Source organism: Suricata suricatta, chromosome 6 (assembly GCF_006229205.1).
Source record: "Suricata suricatta isolate VVHF042 chromosome 6, meerkat_22Aug2017_6uvM2_HiC, whole genome shotgun sequence".
Taxonomy (NCBI): domain Eukaryota; kingdom Metazoa; phylum Chordata; class Mammalia; order Carnivora; family Herpestidae; genus Suricata; species Suricata suricatta.
In genome coordinates this window covers 49,665,228-49,673,542 of record NC_043705.1, presented here as the reverse complement: position 1 = coordinate 49,673,542, position 8,315 = coordinate 49,665,228, and positions in this window count along the sequence as shown.

Sequence of the window (8,315 nt, the reverse complement as noted above, 5' to 3'; positions counted from 1 at the left end):
CAGCTGCCCCGGAGAGGTCCGTCTGTGGGCCACTCCCTGCTCTGCGTGTGCCAGGCGCAGCCACGTTGACTTCCTTACCATCAGGGAATGTAGTCATCTGTTCATTCACCAGATATTTTTCCAGCACCGGTTTGGTGCCAGGCCAGGCACTGCGCCCGAGCCGGGGAATACAGTGATAAACAAGAGGTACAGTCCTTGCCCTGGCAGAACGCACAACCAAATAAAGAGACAGACGGTGAGTTTATAATTATCAACTACTTGAAGAGAGAGAAGAAATTAGACGAGATATAACAGGACAGCTCCCATTTGAACAGCACTTTGCGGAAGCAATGAGAGTTCATCAGTCAGACAAGGAAAATAAAACGCCAGGCAGAGGGAGAATGTGTGCAAAGGAGGGAAAGAGGGAGACAGATCTGAGGGTTCTTTGACTGTAGAGTTGTGGGCTAATGACAGCAGAACAGGAAATCTGGTTACAGACATCAGGCAGGCTTCCCTGACAGGCCAGAGAAGCCAGGATAAATGCCTCCTCACCCACCCCACACCCACACCAGTAGGATGAGGAAGAAAGGAAGAAACCGTCAACAACAGAGGTTGTCAGCGGATCTGCAAAAGAGCTCATGGAGCATGAACACACTGGAAAGGACACCCACCCCTGCAGTGGAACAGAAGAAGCCACTCTGTGCACGCGCGGCCACCAAGGACAGAGCCCTTGACAGCTGGCTATGCTTGCTGCAGACCCTGAGACAAAGACTTGTGTGCGGGTAGTTTATTTGGGAGGTGACTCAAAAAAGGCAGAATGACGGAGAGGGCAAAGTGAGATGGGAAAGAAAGTGCAGGCTAACATGAAGGTTCCTGCTGTGGGCGGCTGGGGCTCGATCCGTGCGGATGTAGAATAGACCTCAGAGCTAAAACATTTATAGAAAAACTTCCATCCCTCCCTGGCAGAGGGTTGCCCCCACCACAGTGAATCACCAGCACTCTCAGGCTGCCCTGCACACCGAGCAAACCTCTCCAGGTATAGGAGGAAGAGCAGGAATGGGACAGAAATCAACTGGAAATTAACTGAAATTCAGTTCACCAAGCAGACAATCTTCCACACATGGTAGACTCTGCAGCCCAATGATTATCCTTCTCTTGCTCTGTTATCAGTTCCAAACTGAAAGGTTATAAGGTAAAGGAGTAGAAATACCATACTCAAATAGGTTTCCTCCCAAATTGCCAAAGGCCCTACCATATTGTGCCTCCTTTTATTGGTGGGCCACCGAAGATGCAGCAACCCATTTTTCACGTTTTAGGAGCTGCTTCAACTGGACCTCCCCTTTCCGCCACGGAAACCTCACTAAGGAAACAGACCTTTAAATGTTCACAGGCTGCATCTCCCACCCTGGGGTCCACACAGGTCTCATTAAGGACCTTAAGTCCTTGCTCCTTCCTGCTCATCAGCTCTAACACAGTCATCAAATTAGTGATCCACTGTAATGCTGTGTGGAGTACCAAAACGTCCAAGTCTTCGGAGGACTTACCTTGGGGCAGAGGGCGGGACAGGTGGGATAGTCCTGAAGCAGGACTGAAAGATACCATTGGTTGTGCTCAGTAAAAGCAAACCGCTTCTGGGTGATACTTGCAAACTGGCAAAGGAGGGAGAAAAGCATTTTGTGAGTCAGTATCCGCGTACCGGGTACCCGGGGCGCCACAGTGGTCAAGTACTTGTACAAGTGCAAGTGCAGCAGCTCCTTGTTCCCGGAAGGCATCTGCTTCGGTGGATGCTTCATCACAATGAACCCCACATGAGATGGTTTACACAGAGACCGAATTTACCACCAAATGGGGTTGGACACCAAACTGAAAAACTGAAAAAGCCTTCAGACTTCGTAGCGTTTAAAAAATTTCCACTGTAGATAAAGGAGTATGGGCGTGGGAGGAAGAGAGGGCAGACTACCCGACGGGCGAAGGGGCTGTGCAGATGACCTAAATTCTGATTCCTTACGGCACGAATTAAACAGACCATTTCTAACATTGAAAAGCAATTGATATGCAAGCATGGCTTTTTGGAGGGATATCACCACAAGAACAAAACAGAACTGGCTAGAAGTGGCTGTGTCTGTGGATGAGGGATGCATGACACATGCAGACTATGATAAGTCCCTTGTTCTATTTCTTTTTTAATCATTTTTAAATGTTATTTGATTTTTTTTTTTAATTTTAAAGAATTTAAGCCAGGCCCAGAGCAGTCAGAGATGCCAAGGACAGACATTTAAATTTCAACCCTAAGTGACAGGGAGTCAGCACAAGTACATAAGACAGTGGTATAACCAAAAAATGTGTTTAGGGGCACCTGGGTGGCTCAGTTAAGCATTAGACTTTGGCTCAGGTCATGATCTCACAGTTCAGAGCCTGGAGTCTGCTTCAGATTGTCTCCTCTCTCTGCCTCTCTCCGGCTCGCTCGCTCTCTCTCTCTCTCTCTCTCTCAAAAATAAATCAACATTTTAAAAGAGGTGTTTTTAGAAAAGATCAGGGGCATTGACTACGTCAGGAGTACACAGCATACGTGGAATCTAAAAAAGTTGAATGTGTAGAAACAAACAGTCATTTCCAGGGGCTGAGGGGTAGGGGGCAAATGGGGAGATGTGATCAAAAGGCACAAACTTCAAGTTAGAAACGAACATATTCTAGAGACCTAATGTATAGCATTGCGACTACGGTAATAATGATGTGTTGTATTCTGGAAATTTGCTACAGAGTAAATCTTAAGTGCATACAAAAGAAAAGAAAAAGAACTATGCAAGGTAACAGATGTTAATTAGCTCAGTTGTGGTAATGATCCCAACAGTGTACATATTTATCAAAACATGTTATACACCTTAAATATATATAATTTATTGTCAACCATACTGGAAAAAATAAAGATTTTTGTTTAAAAAGTAAATCAGGGGTGCCTGGTAGGCTCAGTTGGTTGAGCATCCGGCTTCAGCTCAGGTCATGATCTCATGGTTTGTGGGTTCAAGCCCCACATCAGACTCTGTGCTGACAGCTCAGAGCCTGGAGCCTGCTTTCGATTCTGTGTCTCCCTCTATCTCTGACCCTCCCCTCCTCACGCTGTCTCTGTCTCTCAAAAATAAATAAAACTTTTTTTTTAAATAAAGAGTAAATCAGAGGGTGCCTGGGTGACTTAGTCAGTTAAGCATCCAACTTCGGCTCAGGTCATGATCTCGCAGTTCATGGGTATGGGCCTTGCATCAGGTTCTGTGTTGACAGCTCAGACCTGGAGCCTGCTTCAGATTCTGTGTCTCCCTCTCTCTCTGTGTCCCTCCCTTGTTCGCACTCTGTCTCTCTCGGTCTCAAAAATAAATAAACATTAAAAAAAATAAATAAAGAGTAAATCAGAGGCCCACAGGAGAGGCGGGGCACAGGGCTGTATGGAGACTGATCAGAGGAGAACTTTCCACTCTCAAGGTTCCCAGAGCTGAACAGTTCAGAATCTATTTCACCTTCAATTTCAAGGTCCAGCAGTGAGGATACATACACTAGTCTGTCAGACACACAGCACATTAATATAGGCCTTTATTTCAATTCATTATTCTATCACTTATCTTCATCACCTGGGGATATAAAGACCTACATATGACCCCGTACTATACTGAGACCCAATCTAGATGATTAGAGGAGAGAAACTTCCACTAAGAACCAAAGACTCAGGGTGGATGCCTGGGGTTTAAGAGCCATGTAATAATGGTGTGGACACAATGAGGATCTGAATGGCAGGTCAGGTCTCCTCTGGCACCCTGGAGACACCTCCATGCCCACGTCCCTGCTGGCCTGTGCAGATGACACTTGGAGGGGGTCATCAAAGTTGAATATACTCAATCTCTGAAGTGATCTAAATTTACAAATTGTATTTTAAAATATTCTCCATTAAATTTTATCCCCAATGTTTATGTAGAATGTATGGATGAAAGAAGAAGAACAGCTTCAAAACGGTGGTTCTGGGGGTACCTGGGTGGCTCAGTTGGTTTGGCATCTGACTTCGGCTCAGGTCATGATCTCATGGTTCATGGGTTTGAGCCCTGTGTCAGGCTCTGTGCTGACAGCTGACAGCTAGCTCAGAGCCTGGAGCCTGCTTCAGATTCTGTGTCTCCCTCTCTCTCTCTCTGACCCTCCCCTACTCATGCTCTACTTCTGTCTCAATAATAAATAAATATTTTTAAAACATTTTTAATGCTGGTTCTGTGGCTCAGTGATGTGACCAAAGTCCAGACCCTCGCCTCATGCTCTGGCACCCTCACTGTCAGCCGCATCCTCTGAGGGAATGCCCGAAGTCTCCACAGATCAAGAGTCATAGCCCCACATGAAAAGGTCCAGAAGTAGAAGGAGATCAAATGTCCTGGCTTTCCTCTGGGACAAAGAAATAGCTCTTACAATCACCAGTCCCCCAACACATTTCCCCCCATGCCAACACCTGGGCTTATCCCTGGAAAAGAGAACAAGAAACCGTTGAAACCAGTCAGCTCCACCAAGAGCTGTGGGGTGATCGGCTGCCCTGAAGCACATGGATGCACTTGTAAGTGTGAATAACTAAAGAACAAAAACAACGACAAAACCCAGAGTTCTGTAGGAGAGAAAAGAGGGGGAAGAGGGAACAGATGCTGGACAAACACCCAGCAGCATCCATTTTAATGTCTAAACTGAAAATTTTCCTGACTTATAGGATCAGGAAATCAAATTATATTCAATTCAAATTTTGGTCAAAATATGTAGAAAAAATATTTAGCTCCTGACTTGGGGGGGTGAGGATAAGAAAAATAATGCCAAGAGAAAAGACCTGCTGAGGCACACGTATGAAGTATTTCCAGGAACCTCACTGAATTCTGGGAGAATGCCTGCACTCTGAGAGCTCACTGGCATGCTCTACGTTTACACAGCTCCCGGGAGGTCTTCAAAGATACAGGAGTTGTAGGAAGTGTAGCTGTGCATGGGTAGATGAATAAGTTAATAAAAAAAATCATGGAAAGCACCGACCAAGCACTTGCTCCACATTAAGCACTTATTATACATTAATACATAAAGTGCTCATAAAAACCCATAAGAGGTTATTATAAAGGAGGAAAATGAGGTTCAGGTTGTTGCTTGCCCAGATTTATAATCCTATTAGTGGGGAAAGCAAGGCATAAACTGAAGTTTATGTGATTCTGAAGCTCATGCTCTTGATCCTTCATCTATAATATCTAGTTTGTAGAGAAATGGAAGAGTTAAATAAATTAAAATGTGTTCCACACCATAAGTCCTGAAGGGTTCCAGTGTAGTGCTGATAACTTGCTTTCTCCATCTTCAATCAATTAACCTTCACTTCAATACCCACCTGGACCTGAGAGATCATCCAGGTCGTCTGGCCCACCAGTGCCAGCATCCCCGACAGCCTTCTGCCCAAGTGTGGTCCACACACCAGAAGCATTGGCATCAGTGGAAGCCTGTTAGAAATGCAGAATCTCAGGTCCTACCCCAAACCTACTAGCTTAGAATCTGCACTTTAATAAAATTAAATTTTGAAGTACTGCTTTACAGCATCCCTGACATCGGACTCCTTTTTAATTTTTCCTGGGACAGCAGATCCATAAGCACATTACTCTCATTATTAGTAAATTATTGCTAAAACTTCCCTCATCATTCTACACCTTCCCCTTGGTCTGCCATTTCAATTTACAAATAACAACCCTTCCAATCTTGCAAACACCTATTTCATCTTCCCACAGTCCTCTTGAAGCTAAATATCCATTTCTTTCAGTATTTCCTAAACCATGCTGTTTGTATCTTCCATCTCAGTGGTACCCAATCTAAGATGTGCATGCGAAAGACTTGAATATATCCAAGGGTGGATCCCAGGAATCTGTATTTTTTTTTTTTTTACATCCTCTGCAAGTACAGGCAAGGCCCAGATCTCAGGGCTCAGAACCAATGCCCTGCTTGCCTTCTGGTTTGTTAATATTCTTCACAGAGTACAGCTTCTGGAGCTGAAGACAAAGATCAGGCCAAAAGATGAGCATTACTATGACCAATGATCAGAAAACACTATTTTAACTTGTGCAGCCTAAAATGCAGCTAGTTCTTATAAGAAAGTCCCAGCACTATTAAACTGTCAAGCCTGCTGATAAATAAAATTCCAGGGTGTTTTTGTTTTTGTTTTTTACTCCTATAGGAGCTGCTTTGAGGCTAGGTTTCCTTAGTTCTATATAGAAGCCCTCTATTTTACTAGATTTAGATAGAAGACTGTACTTTTTCCTCTTCAATTTCCACTTGTTCTGAACCCTTGATTTCACCTGCCAAAAGCTGTGAATCTTTACTCCATCCTTTATGGGAAGCCAATGAATGGACTGGGGAAGTTGGACTTTAGAAGCAGACATGCTTGGGTAAAAATCAGATTTATTGGAAATAAATGGCTCACATGGCTTTGTCCAAGACTTTGTAACTTAAGAGGCCAGCTCCATGCCTCTGACAAGAAGTGTTCATGTAATAATATAATACCTGTGGAATGAGTGAATAAAATGATGACTGATGGTAGTGATAACCAGGGATACTGGCTAGGAGGCTCTAATACTTATCCAAGCAAGAATAGATGAAGGTATGAGTTGAGACTAGTTCAGGGATTTAAAAAAAGGGGGATTTAGGGAAATCCTTGAGAGATATAAACGATAAAATTTACGGACAGCTGGGTGGCTCAGTGGGTTGAGCGTCTCACTTTGGCTCAGGTCATAAGCTCATGGTTTGTGGGTTTGAGCTATTCATTGGGCTCACTGCTGTCAGCAAGGAGCCCACTTCGGCTCCTCAGTGCCCCTCTCTCTGCCCCTCCCCTGCCAGGCATGCAAACACACTCCCACTCTCTTTCTCTCAACAAACAAACAAACAATAAAATGCATTGGGTAATGGAATGTCAAGGTAAGGAAGAGGAAGCATCACAATGACACCTGTGTTTCCAGGCTGAGCAACTAGAACGTTGCTGCTGTTAGGAACAGGACCAAGTGCAAACCATCTCAGTCCAACCATATGAAACCCGGAGGGTCCCAGCGAGACAGGAGTGTCCTCCAACACCTGTATCTCAAAGTAAAACAGGACTGATGCCATTACGGACCTAACTCAATTGTGATATAGATAAAATCCATCAAAAATAATCCCTGGATGAACCTTGAAGACATTATGCTAAATGAAATAAGCCAGACACAAATGGGTAAACATTTGATGATCCCACTTAATATAAGATACCTAGAATAGACAAATTCATAGAGACAGAAAGGAGTATAGTGTTGCCAGGGACTGGGGAAAGAGAAGAATGGGGAGTTAGTGTTTAATGGGCACAACGTTTCAATTTGGTATAATAAGGAAGTCCTGGAGCTGGGTGGCGGTGACAGCTGCACTGCAGTGTACCTAATGCCACTGAACTCTACACTTAAGGATGTTTAAATGGAAGGGCGCCTGGCTCAGTCGGTTAAGTGTCCGTCTTCGGCTCAAGTCATGATCTCGCGGTTCATGAGTTTGAGCCCCACATCTCTCTCTCTACGGTCAGCACAGAGCCCGTGTCAGATCTCCTGTCCCCCTACTCTCTCTGCCCCTCCCCGGCTCAGGCTATCTCTCAAAAAAAGAAATAAAACATTAAAAAAAAAAAAGAAGGGTTAAAATGGAAATTTCTAGGTGATATATATTTTGCCACAATGACGAAAATGTTTTAAGTGTAATCTCAAGTGATCAACCATCCATGTTGATAATCATTCCCCTTTTTATCATCTGGTTGAGCTTGGTTGGGAGTGAGGAACTGACAGAGGTCCTCAGAGACTTCAACGCTCTGTTTAATCCACTGAGAAGTTACAACAGAGGCACCAGGGCATTAAGCGACGATTCAGAAAACAATTCTGCAGAAGCAAAATGTCAGCTGCTATTAGCTCCATTACGTAAAAATACTTTGCTTCTGCTTGATTTTGTTTTTGCTCTGATCTTAGTTCTTTCCATCACCTTGGATAAACCCCCTCAGAAACTTCTATTTAAGCACCATCAGCAGTTAGCCTAAAATGAGGTACAAACGGACGTCGAAATAAGGCAAACCTTTATCTGGTCTGTGAACAGTACCTTAAAAAAATGTTTATGCAACCTAAAACTTAAGGTTTTAAATCCGTGCAAAGGTCTTGAAATGAATAGCTGCTCCAATTTGAAATCCCTTGAGGTAGCCTCACACTATGAAGTGACTCTCATCTTTGACTGCACGCAGGATTGATTTAAGAGAGCTTTAAAAATTATTGATACTCGCATCCTAACCTCAAAGAGTCTTGGGGCCC